This window comes from Moschus berezovskii, chromosome 22 (assembly GCF_049115385.1).
Source record: "Moschus berezovskii isolate FMDL1 chromosome 22, NW_MosBer_1.0, whole genome shotgun sequence".
Taxonomy (NCBI): domain Eukaryota; kingdom Metazoa; phylum Chordata; class Mammalia; order Artiodactyla; family Moschidae; genus Moschus; species Moschus berezovskii.
The window spans coordinates 41,202,392-41,217,190 of NC_142481.1; the positions used below are offsets into that span (position 1 = coordinate 41,202,392).

The 14,799-nt window shown below is 41.9% G+C and overlaps 1 non-coding gene across 1 annotated transcript; it reads right to left on the minus strand.

Moving 5' to 3' along the window:
* Positions 1-9,219: 9,219 nt before the first annotated feature.
* LOC129547389 (U6atac minor spliceosomal RNA) lies at positions 9,220-9,346 on the minus strand. The gene has a single exon (XR_008684066.2). It is a non-coding gene; the product is annotated as a U6atac minor spliceosomal RNA (small nuclear RNA).
* Between the last annotated feature and the right edge of the window lie 5,453 nt (positions 9,347-14,799).

Consider the following 14,799-nt stretch of genomic DNA (forward strand, 5'->3'; position numbering starts at 1 on the left):
TGCCCCTACCCCAGCCTTGTGTTTAAACAGCAAATGCTCTCAGGATATCTTACTCCATTCTTAGTATAAATGAGTGTTATGGTTGAGAAGAGAGCTTGTCAGGAGAGGCATTTGGAAATGGGCATAAGACAAAAGAAGAACAGGGATAAAAGACTGAATTCAGCCATATCAGAGTCTGGCTAAGGGCTGCTTTCAAATCTAAAGTGGAGCTGAAAGCATTTCCCCCATTTTTAGGGACAACAAATATGGCTTTGTTCTCCTGTGGCAAGGAATGAATCAAAAAGAAATTTGCACCACAGTGAAAAACCACTTCATACCCATTAGGATTGTTAATATTAAACAAACAAAGAAAAAAACAGAAAACAATGTGCTGACATGGATGTGGAAGAATTGAAATCCTGTTTGTTGCTAGCAGGAATGTAAAATGGTATAACTGCTGTGCAAAACTATAGAGCGATTCCTCAAAGAGTTAGAAACAGAATTACAATATGATCCAGCAATTCCACTTAGGGGTATATTACTCAAAATAATTGAAAACAGGTGCTGGAACAGATATTCACAAACCAGTGTTCATAGCAACATTCCACCAAAGGTGGAAATGACTCAAATGTCCATCAGTGGATGGAGTGGAGAAACAAAATACTATTTAGCCTTAAAAAAGAAAGCAATTCTGACTCATGTTACAGCATGAATGAACCTTGAGAACATTATACTAAGTGAAATAAGCTAGTCACAAAAGACACATAAGTATGATTCTCCTTAATGAGATACTTCAATTTAGTCGGTCAGTTATGTCCAACTCTTTGCGACCCCATGGACTGCAGTACACCAGGCCTCCCTATCCATCAGCAACTCCTGGAGCCTGCTCAAACTCATGTCCATCTACTCAGTGATGGCATCCAACCATCTCATCCTCTGTCGTCCCCTTCTCCTCCTGCCTTCATTCTTTCCCAGCAGCAGGGTCTTTTCCAGTGAGTCAGTTCTTCACATCAGGTGGCCAAAGTATTGGAGTTTCAGCTTCAGCATCAGTTCTTCCAATGAATATCCAGGACTGATTTCCTTTAGGATTGACTGGTTGGATCTCCTTGCAATCCAAGGGATTCTCAAGAGTCTTCTCCAACACCACAGTTCAAAAGCATCAATTCTTCAGCGTTTGGCTTTCTTTGTGGTCCAACTCTCTCATCCATACATGACTACTGGAAAAATCATAGCTTTGACTAGATAAACCTTTGTCGGCAAAGTAATGTCTGTGCTTTTTAATATGTTGTCTAGGTTGGTCATAGCTTTTCTTCCAAGGAGCAAGCATCTTTTAATTTCATGGCTGCAGATACTTAGAATAGTTGAATTCATTGAGACAGAAAGTAGAACAGTGGTTATCAAAGCCTAGGTGATGTGACCCAGAAATCTCACTCCTGGGCATATATTCAGAGAAAACCATCTTTCAAAAGGATGCTGCTGCTACTGCTGCTAAGTCACTTCAGTCGTGTCTGACTCTGTGTGACCCCACTGACGGAAAGGATGCACACACCCAAATAGTCACTGCAGCACTATTTACAATAGCCAAAACATGGAAACAACTTAAATGTCCATCAGTGGAGGAATGGATAAAGAGGATGTGGTACACATACACAACGGAATGTTAGTCAGCCGTAAGAACGAGTGAAATTGTGCCATTTGCAGAGACATGGATGGACCTAAAAATTGTCTTACAAAGTGAAGTAAGTCAGAAAGAGAAAAACAAATATTGCATAATATTACTTCTATGTGAAATCTAGAAAAATGGTAGAGATTAAATGTAGAGAATAAACTTATGGTTACCAAGGAGGGGTGCAAATTGGTGGATTGGGATTGCCATATGTACACTACTATGTATAAAATAGATAACTAATGAGATCCTACTGTTTAGCGCAGGAAACCCTACTCAGTAATCTGTGGTGACATAAATAGGAAGGAAATCTAAAAATGAGGGTATATATGTATATGTATCACGATTCACTTTGCTGTACAACAGAAGCCAACACAACATTGTAAAGCAACTATACGCCAATAAAAATAATTTTTTTAAAGTTCTGAAGACAGATAGTAATGATAGTTGATAGATCAATGTGGATGTACTTAATGCTACAGAACTGTATACTTAAAAATGGTTAAACTGGTAAACTTTAAGTTATGTACAAGATGTTTTGCTACTAAAAAATCTTTTTAAGGAGAAAAAAAGAAATTCAGTAACTGAAAAGTACGCTTGCCTTCCCTTTCCTCTAGGAATACAGCTATGATCAGAATTCAGATGAGAGCAGAAGATGTGCTGGTTGTGACAGGTTAGGTTATGCTTGGTAACAAGCACTCCCTGCATTTCTCACTCATGCTGCACTTCCATCATGGGTTCCCGGGGGGGCTCTGCTCATCCTAATTCGGAGACTCCAGCTGACACAGCAGCACATGCCAGAGTGAAAAGATGTCCAAAGGACCTTGTTTCATGTGTGTAAACATACTCAACACTATTCTCCTTTAAAACTTAGAATTTAGGGGCTTGCCTGGTGGTCCAGTGGTTAAGTTCCCTGATCGGGGAACTAAGATCTCACGTGCTGCAGAGCGCCTAAGGCTAGGCATCACACCTACTGAGCCTGCACACTCGAGCCCAAGCACCACAAATAGGGTCTGGGCACCACAGCAATCCAAGATCCAGCATGCCACAAAAAAGATCTCACGTGCTGCAAATAAGATCCAATGCAGCAAAATAAATAAATTAAAAATACACACATTTTAAAAATTAGAATTTTTAAAAAGATGAATTTTCAAATCAGTGTAGGAATCATTGATTGTCCATTGACTATTTACAAGGCAAGTGGACACACTGGGGGGGAGGGCACAGAGCCAGAACTTTTTCTGACATCATTCACCACAATAAATGTTAGGTAAAATAAAGATTTGAAGTTAAATAGAAAACAGACAAAGCACCAGCAGAAAACAAAGAGTAATTTGTGATGGGGAGTGCTCGTAGGACAGAAACAAAAGAGAATAATGGAAGATATGAACAGGTTTGAATATATTAAAAGTCCAAATGTTCATATATGATGAAATATACAATATGTGATAAAAGATACCATAATCAACATTAAAAGACACATGATTGACCAGGAGACAATATTTGAGACACATACAAGAGAGTGATGATATTGAAAATATACAAAGAGTTTCTAGGAATCAATTTAAAAGGACTATTTTTTATTTTTTTTAATAACAAAGGATGTGAAAGTGTTAGCTGCTAAGTCAAGTCCAACTCTTTGCAACCCCATGGACTGTAGCCCACCAGGCTCCTCTGTCTATGGGATTCTCCAGGCAAGAATGCTGGAGTGGGTTGCCATTTCCTCTTCCAGGGGATCTTCCCAACTCAGGGATCAAACTGGGGTCTCCTGCATGAGCCACCACGGAAGCCCCTGACAAAGGACAGGAAGAGGCAATTCTTAGAAAAAGAAATTGAAATGACTGGTATGCCAAAAATATATGTTAAAAATACCCTTTCTTGATCCTTTCTTTTTCCTGTCTTATAGATTATTTGAAACAAAAATGATTTTCTCACAGTGTCCACTTTGTCTCCACTCTTAAATCCATTGCCATCACCTCTCTGCTGAATGTCCCAGTGGAGTCTGTTCAGCTCCCTGGAAGGAATGGATGTATTTGGGAAACAGGAAGCACCATTAGATTGGAACCAGAGGCTTGGCAGGACTCAGGGAGGAGAGAGTCAGGCACAGAGATGGGAGATGAGACTAGAGGAGTTTTTGGGACCCTACTGTAGGGCTGGCTCACATGTGTTTATTCTTTTAGAGGAAGCTGATTCTGGCCATTGCTGTGGATAACAGATTCTAAGGGCCCAAACTGGAAGAAAGATCCCTGGGAAAGCTGCTGACATTGTCCCAGAGGAAATGACAAGGAACAGAAATAAGGTGTTGGCAAATAGAGAAAAAACATGATTCTGAGGCTGCAGACTTGATGGATGGATGGAGAGAGTAAAGATGGGGACCAAGAAAGAGCTGAGGACAACCCCTAGGAGTGCTTCAGAGCAGCATGGCCAAGTCCCATAGAAAGAGACTCCAGGCGTGAGGGCACTTTAAAAGATGCTTATTCATTCACAAGCCCCTCCTATTAACCTCTAGATTGTGTTTAGGTTTTGAAGAAAGACCAAGAAAAGAAAGCATTCATCACTAAGTAGTAAGGTTTTTCCAAGTGTCTGTTTGCTACAATAAATGAAAATCTAGATGCCTTAAAAATGTTATTTGGGAAGATATCCAACCCAAAAAAAATCTAAATTATCTGATGCCCTATAAAATAAGTCATTAAATATTTTATAAGATCCCTCTTCCTTCAAATATGATCTTTATAAACCAGCCGTGTACTCCACTCCCACCCTCTGTAGGAAGCAGTTGATTAGAGATCTTGGCTTGTCTTTTTTGCAGCCCAAGTCCGGTTAATTGTGGATTTGATTCAAGTGATATCAGCGTTGGCAGAATGAGTCTGTCTTCACTGCATTGATTCCCCTCCCTCCACCCCCATACCAGCTGGGAGTCCTCCTGAAAGAACAATAGATTTATAATATGAGCAAAACAAAGGAGTCGGGAATGAACAGCTCTTGGAAATAAGTAGGTCAAGACACAATCAATTTCCAAATCTAAAATTATGTTTGAAAAATGTACCTTTAATACCAGAGTCGGCTTTGGCCCTGTGGGGCAAAGCATGTAAAGTTTAAAGTTCCTGAGTGGCTGCTTTATCAGGTAGCCTGAAGTTTACCCTGGAGGTTAAGCAATAAAATGGAAACAAAAATAATTTAACAGTTTTGCAGTTAGTTTAACCCAGCCACGGCTTCTTAAATGGCATTCACCTTCCTGGAGCTTGCCACGCTCATAAAGCTACAAGATGCATTTCAAAGCTATGAATTTGCTAAATAGAACTCCATTTCCTCTTCTTATTAGAGGTAATTAAATTTATTAGACGTCAGTAAAAGCCTTGTAAACAGAAAATATGAATGCTTATAAAAGTCTGCCCTCTCTTTGCAGCCTAATAATTAAGATGCAACAAGAAAGCAGCTAATAACAGCTCATAATTTATGAAGTGTCATTCACCCCCGAAACTGAGACATATTGTGGAGGAATTACAGACTGAAATGAAAATAATACCCACTGAAACACATTATTTATTAAATACATAACCACTCAGAGAAATAAACACATCACACATAGAACTTGATATTTCTGATGGAAACAGTATATACATCATCTCCTGCTTTGGATATATTACCCATCAAGTCAAATCCTTAAATCAAAGTCACCACTTGTTTAAATGCAAACGGCCCGTGGCAGCCCAGCAAGCTCCAAATTTCCACTAGACATTCACCTTGATGTCAGTTTTCAAAGACCGAGTCACTGTGAAGGTTTTTCATTATGATTGTTTTTAACATTCTCAAAAGAAAAGAAATCCCTCAGCAAGCATTAGAGAGAGAGAGAGAAACGGGAAGGAAGACGAGGAAAAGATTCTAAATAGAAGAGCAGGAGTCATAAATTAACAAAAACATTTCCCACCTTCCAGCACAGGTGAACTCAGAAGCAACTGCGGAATCAATGCCCCCACCCCAGTGATGCAGTCTCACTCCGAATGGAATCTCTTTTTATTGCAGTTTAATAATGTACTTTACATCTTTATCAACAATCCAGCTCTGTACTTTAATCTCTTTAGAGTAAATGGTGATAGAAATTTTAGACACATTTCATCAGTGCAGAGACCCTTGGTTATGCACTATACTGCTATTTTATGTATTGTTATGAAAGAAAAAATAAAATGCTGCTAATTAAACTATGACCTGCCATTGTTGTAAGATACATCTTGATGTCAGAGATGTTAAAACTGGGGGGGAAAGGTATTTTAGAATTCACTCAATATAATCCATAAAACTAGATGAGGTAAAGATTAACATCAATCTTAAAACTGTTATCTTGGTTACAGTAGGTGAATTATAGCTCAATAAAGCTGTTATTTTTAAATGTTATTTTGGACTCAATGCTGAAAATCCTAATACTCAATTGTGTAGAAGGTAGCCAGGAAAGGCCTCACTTTGAAGGTGACAGTCGAAGAAGGACCTAAAGAATATGAAGGCACTGTGTGGGTACCGGGATGAACGGGGTTCCCAGAGAGCCAAAAGCAAATGCAGAGGCGCTGGGGTGGGTGAGGACTTGGTGTACGGAAGCCAGAGTGGATGATGCAGAGAGAGATAACGAAGGCTGGAAGTGGGAGGAGAGAGGTTCACAGGAGATGAGGTCAATAAGGTGACGGCAAAAACAAAAGTTTCGGACTTAAATAGACATTTCTCCAAAGAAGACATACAGATGGGAAAAAAAAAGTGAAAAGTTGTTTAATATCACTAATTATTAGAGAAAGGCAAATCAAAACTATAGTGTGGTATTGTTTCACACCAGTCAGAATGGCCATCGTCAAAAAAAACAATAAATGCTGAGAGGGTGTGGAGGAAAAGGAGCCCTCCTCCATTGCTGGTGGAATGTAGACTGTAAGAACCGCTATGGAGAACAGCATGGAGGGTTCTTTAGAAAAACAAAAATAGAATTACCATATGATCCCGCAACCCCACTCCTGGGCATATATCCGGAGGAAACCACAATCAGAAAAGAAGACTCAGGCTCCTTGCAGCATTATTTACAACAGCCAAGACATGGAAGCAACCTAAATGTCCATCAACAGAGGAATGGATAAAGCTGTGGAATATGTATACAGTGGAACATTACTCAGCTATAAAAAAGAAGAAAAGAATTCTATTTGCAGCAACATGGATGGACCTAGAGATTTTCATACTGAATGAAGTAAATCAAACACAGAAAGACAAATAAATATGATATAATTTATATGTGGAATCTTTTAAAAGGGTATAAGCGAACTTAGTCACAAAACAGAAGTCAAGTCATAGACACAGAAAACAAATGAATGGTTGCCAGGGGACAAGAGGGAAGGAGGGATAAATTGGCAGATTGGGATTGACATAGACACACTATGATATACAAAGTAGATAACTAATAAGAACCTACTACACAGCACAGGGAGCTCCACTCAAAACTCTGTAATGGACTGTATGGGAAAAAATCTAAAATAAGTGTATGTATAATGTATATGTTTAACTGATTCACTTTGCTGTACACCTAAAACTAACACAACATTGTAAATCAACTGGACTCCAGTAAAAAAAAATTTTTTTAAGTTTCCTCCAGGTGATAAAAATTTCCTCCAGTTTTCTATGAAGCTAAACAAAAATTTTTTAGGAATATTAAGAATATTCTTCAAAAAACATTTTGGGGGGCGGTTAGGCAGCTCAGTGGTAAAGAATCTTTCTGCCAGTGCAGGAGATTTAGGAGACATGTATTCAGTCTCTGGGTTGGGAAGATCCCCTGAAGGAGGAAGTGGCAACCCACTCCAGTGTTTTTGCCTGGAAAATCCCATGGACAGAGGAGCCTGGTGGGCTACAGTCCATAGGGTCGCAAAGAGTGGGACATGACTGAGCGGATGAGCATGTACTTATCAATTTCACACCTAAACTCTACCTTGGCAGCTTCTCGAATGGTTTAAGAATCAAGTGACCTTAGCAGTCCTGCCATCTTTGCAGGTGGTCCCATCCAAAGCAGTTGCTGACTCTGTTCAGAGGGGACATGATCGTTAGACCACCTCCAGGCTATGAAGTGCATGGACTGCTTTCACGCTGCGGGATCCTTGAGGAGGTGCCTTTATTTTTTCATCAAGGATCAGCAATTGCTCTCTTCTACAATAACACTCATGGAAACCTGCCCCCCTTCCCTACTTACTCCTCAGCACCAAAGAGCAAAGTCTCTTCCTCAAAAAGCTGTTTCTCTTTTTTGAGCAGTTACTCTGTTTTGCCCTATGCTAAGAGATTTGTGTACTCTCTTTTTAACCCTCAAACCATCCTATGTCATAGATGTGGTTAGTAGTCAAACTTAGGAGGGAAGCTGGGGCACAGAGAAGTGAAGCCACTCACCCATGGTCACACAGCTGTTTGTGAGTGTGTGTGTGGTGGTGGAGGTGGAGATCTGCTGGGACTGAAACTTGGGTAAGACTTCCTCCAAAGTCCAGGGCTCTAACTGCTCCACTATAATGAATTGCTCTCATGTGACAGTGGCTGAAAGTTACTCTGGTTCCTGACTTTACCAGATCTGGTACTTTCTAGGTTTGGTGGAACCAGTAACTTGGATGGAATTGAGAAGGGTATCAAGCTCAAGCTGGGAAAGAGAGATTAAGTGCTTAGGCTCTGGAGCCAGATTCCCAGGGTTCAAATCCTGGCTCTGCCAGCTACTAGCTGTGTGATCTGAGGCAAGTTATTCAACCTCTCTGTGCCTAAATTCCCTCACGTGGAAAAAATGGAGTTAAACAATAGTAACTATCAGATGGGGTTGCTGTGAATGTTTTGTGAGACAGTGATGTGAAGTACTTACAGCACAGGCCCAGATGGTAGTTATTGTTTCCATCCACAGGTTTCAGAGGACATTTAGGAACACAGTCTAGCCCAGTGCATCCCAAATATGTTTGGTTAAAGGATCATTTCGGATTATTGGATGTGCCTGTGACCTTGTCTGAAGAAGTCTCATGCAATCAATGAATGGGGAGAGGGGTCTCCTTCCAGCAGAATTCATGAAGACACGGCAGCAACGCCCAGGGGAAGCTCGGTCCCCAGGGACAAGTGTAGTTCTAAGGTACAAGCATGAGCGAGCTTTGAGTTTCAAGAGTATAGTCACATCTTATGTGCAAGGAATCATCTACAGTGACAATTACTCTTGAGAGTCCCCCAGGGAGGTGGTATGTTGGAAATGGGAACACTGACTTTTATTTTGTTCAGCCTGACTAGTTTTTTTTTTTTTTAATTTTTTAAAATTGGAATGTGATTGCTTTACAATATGGCGTTCGTTTCTGCTGTACAATGTGAGTCAGCCAGCCATATGTATACATATATCCCCTCCCTCTTGAGCGTCTCTCCCCCCAGCCCCACCCCCGGCCCTCTATGTCATCACAGAGCACCTAGCTGAGCTCACTGGGCTATGCCACAGCTTCCCACTAGCTGTCTATTTTACACTGGTAGTATATATTTATATGCAATGCTGCTCTCTCAATTCGTAACCCTCACTACTTTCCCTCACTGAGTCCACTGTCTGTTTTCTACAAAAGCAGTGGTTAGGTGTCATAAAGTAGGTGGCAATGCCTTAACCATGTGGGTGTTGTCAGGCCCAAGGGCCTCTTCCATTCTTGTCAAGGGAGTGCTAACCTTTTCTCCCCTCTCATACAATACCTGACCAGTTTCTTTTTTAACTTCTTATTTGGGAATAATTATAGATTCTCAGGAAGTTGCCCCCCTCCAAAATATATAGGGAGGTCCTTTGTGCCCTCCAGCCAGTTTCCCAGGATTGTAACATCTTCAGCTCAGTTCAGTTCCGTCGCTCAGTCGTGTCCGACTCTTTGCGACCCCATGAATCACAGCACACCAGGCCTCCCTGTCCATCACCAACTCCCGGAGTTCACTCAAACTCATGTCCATCGAGTCGGTGATGCCATCCAGCCATCTCATCCTCTGTCGTCCCCTTCTCCTGCCCCCAATCCTTCCCAGCATCAGAGTCTTTTCCAGTGAGTCAACTCTTCGCATGAGGTAACTGTAATACGATATCAAATAGTCCTATAATATCAAAACTGATAGTGCTGCAGTCCACAGAGCTCACTCAGATTTCAACAGTTTCATGGCCATGTATAAACAGGAAGCACAATATTTTCCTATGTGTAGATTCATAAAACCCCTGCCACCAGCTTCGAGATACAGAACTCTTCCATCACCATGAGTCTCCCTGTACTCTGCTCTTTGATAGCTACTTCCCATCCCTGACCTCTGGCAACCACCAATCTGCCCTCCAGTTCTATACTTTTGATAGTTCAAGGTTATTCAAGAAGTGAAATCATTTGCTTGCATACATGTATAGCATATAACCATTTGAGATTAGATTTTTCGGTTGTTGTTTTTCAGCACAATTCTCTGGAGATCCATTCAAGTTGTTGCGTGTATCAATAGATTATTCCTCTTTTTATTGCTTAGAAGTATTCCGTGATATGGATACACCCAAATTACATCCTTTGTAGTTTGTTTACAGTCTGGGCTATTATGAATAAAGCTGTGGACAGGCATGTACATTTTTAGGAGTAGAGGCTTTAATTCTCAGGGATAAATGATTGAGTATGATTGCTGGATCCTATGGTTAATTTCCTATTTCATTTTATAAGAAACTGCCCAACTCTTTTTTGGAGTGGCTATACCATTTCCCATTCCTACCAGCCATTTTTGATGCTCCAGCTTCTTACATCCTTCCCAGCAAGTGGTGTTAAAAAACTTATAAAATTATAGCTGTTCCTATAATAGGTGTGTCGTGGTTTAAATGTGCATTTCCCTGATGCCTAATGATATTGACCATCTTTTCATGAGCTTGTTTGCCACCGGTAAGTTCTCTCTGGTCAACTGTTTAGGCAGCTTTGCCTCCCCGTTGCTGGAACAGATTGTGTCTTTTCAGTAAGCTCCAGGTGAAGTAACTGACTATTTAGAAGCCATGTGGTACCTTCCCCAAAGAGAAAACAGGATACTTGTCCCCATCTCATCCTCCAGGCTGGGCACTTGATGACTGCCACTTGGTGATGGAATCATTATGTTGGTTTGCCCTTTGCTTTGTGTGTGTTTGCTTGTGCCTGGAGAATTGAATTCCCGAGTAAATGTTTATGATATGACACTGCTGTTATTTGTAGAGTAGCCTAATGATCCCAGGTCAATGGGATCTGAGATTAGTCTTGCCGACTCAAGTCCAGTGCCCCAAGTCCATGGCCATGGAGCTCTTCCAGTCTTCCCTCAGTCTTCACTGGCCAAGGCATGTGTCTTTTGTGATCTTGCTCTCAAAACTGGACTGGCCCTGGATGCCTGTACTGAAAGCTACACAGCTTGGCTGGGCCTTGACTTCACATGAAAGGTTTGCCTGCTCCTTCCTGGGGGTGCCTCCTCTGTTCCCTTTAATCTTAGGCAGAATCAAGGCCCCATATAGTCCCTGCTGCCATGTCTCAACCACCATCTCAGATGCTTGGCTATCATATCAGCACCTCCTTGATCAAATGCCTCTTCAGAACACAGATTTTGTTGATCAAATGCTCCCCAGCTCCACCCATTCTCAGCTTTATCCTATTGCCTACTGTAAGTCCCACCATGTTCAAGGCCACTCACCTAGATGCAGAGCCAGAGCCATGGAAGAACCCAGGACATGGTGCAAAATTAGGTGTGGCTGGAACAAGGTGAGAAGTAAGTTTGGGGAGATGAAGTTGGAGAGAGAAGTTGGGGGTAAATTTCAAATAGCCTTGTAAGCTGTGGTCAGAAAAATCTTAGGGGAAGGGGGTCTGGGGGATTGGGGGCAGATTTTAAAGCAGGAGAGGATGATGATAGATCTTTTGCTCTAGCAGCCAGTCAACACATTTATTGAGTATCTATTATGTGTCAGATAAAAGTTACCTGGATTGATAGCTAATAAATATTAAATGCTTTGGGAGAGATGAAGTGTGATTCTGAATGTTATGGAGCCTAATAAAATGGAAGTAAAGATCGGATTCTGTGAGCTCTGCCTTCTGGTATTTCATAGTCCAATATGGAAACTGAATTTGACAAAGTGAAATGGTATTTATAAACACGCTAGTGGCAGAACAAATGGAAATGATCAACAAATGAAAACGGAGTGATTTTTAAGTGACTCAGGGATTCAGATGGCAGGAGATTAGTGCGACAGGAAAGACCTAGGGCATTCCTGGAGAGTTTGGATGGTAGGGCAAAATGCAGAAGCTTTAAGGCGGCAACAAGAACCTGACAGCACACGGGATGGAGGAGAAATCTGTGGACAGCTAGACTCACCTCGCATCTTCACTACAATGGTAACAGTCTGAACAAAAATGATAAATTGTGAATTCCTTCACAAAACTCTATAAGCCACCAGAGCTTTTGGGGTGATAAGTTCAACCACAGAATAAGCAGCAGCTGTGTTTTTCTGATCCTTTATTATGACACATTAGTCAGCCCTGTAAGGTAGAAAGCACAGGTCCACCCCTCCCCCTTCCTTCCACCCACCTCCACGAAAAAAAAAATCATGGACCAGATCATCACTGCTCCTAATGAGGCATTAGATAACCTTAGCAAGAGCAAGAGAGACGGGGAGCGCTCAGAAACGATTCTTCACCTATCTCTTCAAGGAAGATGAGCTTGCAACTCGCTCTCCTGCAGGCCTGCCCTCCAGTTAAACCAGATGCCTGACCCTGAAAGACAGGCAGTGGCTCCACCCTCTTGGGATGGCTTGCCCTTGTCCCCTGCCTGCCTCACTCAAGCTCCTATAATTCAAGAACCACGGCTCTTGCTACGAGTCTATTTTGCTCCTTAACGGTGTTGCCCTTGAATGTTTTTTCCCCACGTTGCTGTATAGAGTGGCCTTGGCATGAGTGTTTTTGTTGGGGTACTATAGCAAGATTTATCATCATCTTTTTTATGTATTGAGTAATTAGTAAGTAGGGGCTTCCCTGGTGGCTCAGAGGTTAAAGCGTCTGCCTCCAATGCGGGAGACCCGGGTTTGATCCCTGGGTCGGGAAGATCCCCTGGAGAAGGAAACGGTAACCCACTCCAGTATTCTTACCTGGAGAATCCCATGGAAGGAGAAGCCTGGTAGGCTACAGTCCATGGGGTCGCAAAGAGTCGGACACGACTGAGCGACGGAACGGAACGGAAGTAATAGACATGATGTGGGTTTGATCCCTGGGTTGGGAAGATCCTCTGGAGGAGGGCTTGACACCCAGTCCTGAACATTCATTGGAAGGACTGATGCTGAAGCTGAAGCTCCAATACTCTGGCCACCTGATGTGAAGAACTGACTCATTGGAAAAGACCCTGATGCTGGGAAAGATTGAAGGCGGGAGTAAAAGCGGACCACAGAGAATGAGATGGCTGGATGGCATCACCGACTTGATGCACATGAGGCTCTGGGAGTTGGTGATGGACAGGGAGACCTGGCGTGCTGCAGTCCATGGGGTCGCAAAGAATTGGACATGAATGAGTGACTGAACTGAACTAAATGGCAACCCACTCCACTATTCTTGCCTGGAAAATCCCATGGACAGAGGAGCCTGGTGGGCTACAGTCCATAGCATTGAAAAGAGTCAGACAACTGAAGTGACTTAGCATGCACACATGCAGACATGATGTGACTTAACCCGAAGGATCACAGGTGACACAGCAGTTCTTTGAGCCAGGCTAGGGGTCAGCCAAGCTTTTCTGTATGGGACCAGATGGTAAATATTTTCACCTTTGTGTCTCTATCATAACTACTCTGGGAGTGCAAAAGCAGCCACGGGTAGATAACATGTAAACACACAAATGTGGCTGTGTTCCAATAAAACATTATTTATAAAAACAGAGGGTAGGCCAGATTTGGCTGTGGGCCATCATTTGCTGACTCCTGCTCTAGAATTTACTATTGTGACTTCTGCTTGACCTGCCAGTGATTGGGATGATTGGCCTCTGATTTTAGTATCCTGTACCATAAATGCCAACGGTTTATTTGAGTAGTTAAAATTACCAGAATTTTGTGGACTTTCGTGGCCCAAGAGAAAACAAATTAATTCCACTTGAACTATTTTCTACATCAAATCCCTTACGATTACACAGTGGAAGTGACAGATTCAAGGGATTAGATCTGATAGAGTGCCTGAAGAACTATGGACAGAGGTTCATGACATTGTACAGGAGGCAGTGATCAAGACCATCCCCAAGAAAAAGAAATGCAAAGAAGCAAAATGGTTGTCTGAAGAGGCCTTACAAATAGCTAAGTAAAGAAGAGAAGCTAAAGGCAAAAAGGAAAAGATATACTCATTTGAATGCAGAGTTCCAAAGAATAGCAAGGAGAGATAAGAAAGCCTTCCTCAGCGATCAATGCAAAGAAATAGAGGAAAACAATAGATTGGGAAAGACTAGAGATCTCTTCAAGAAAATTAGAGCTACGAAGGGAACATTTCATGCAAAGATGGGCTCGATAAAGGACAGAAATTGTGTGGACCTAACAGAAGCAGAAGATATTAAGAAGAGGTGGCAAGAATACACAGACCTATACAAAAAAGATCTTCATGACCCAGAGAACCATAATGGTGTGATCACTCACCTAGAGCCAGACACCCTAGAATGTGAAGTCAAGTGGGCCTTAGGAAGCATCACTACAAACAAAGCTAGTGGAGGTGATAGAATTCGAGTTGAGCTATTTCAAATCCTAAAAGACGATGCTGTGAAAGTACTGCACTCAACGTGCCAGCAAAACTGGAAACCTCAGCAGTGGCCACAGGACTGGAAAAGGTCAGTTTTCATCCCAATCCCCAAGAAAGGCAATGCCAAAGAATGCTCAAACTACCGCACATTTACACTCATCTCACAGGCTAGCAAAGTCATGCTTAAAATTCTCCGAGCCAGGTGTCAACAGCACATGAACTATGAACTTCCAGATATTCAAGCTGGATTTAGAAAAGGCAGAGGAACCAGAGATCAAATTGCCAACATCCGTTGGATCATTGAAAAAGCAAAAGAGTTCCAGAAAAACATCTATTTCTGCTTTATTGACTATGCCAAAGCCTTTGACTGTGTGGATCACAATAAACTGTGGAAAATTCTGAAAGAGATGGGAATACCAGACCGCCTGACCTGCC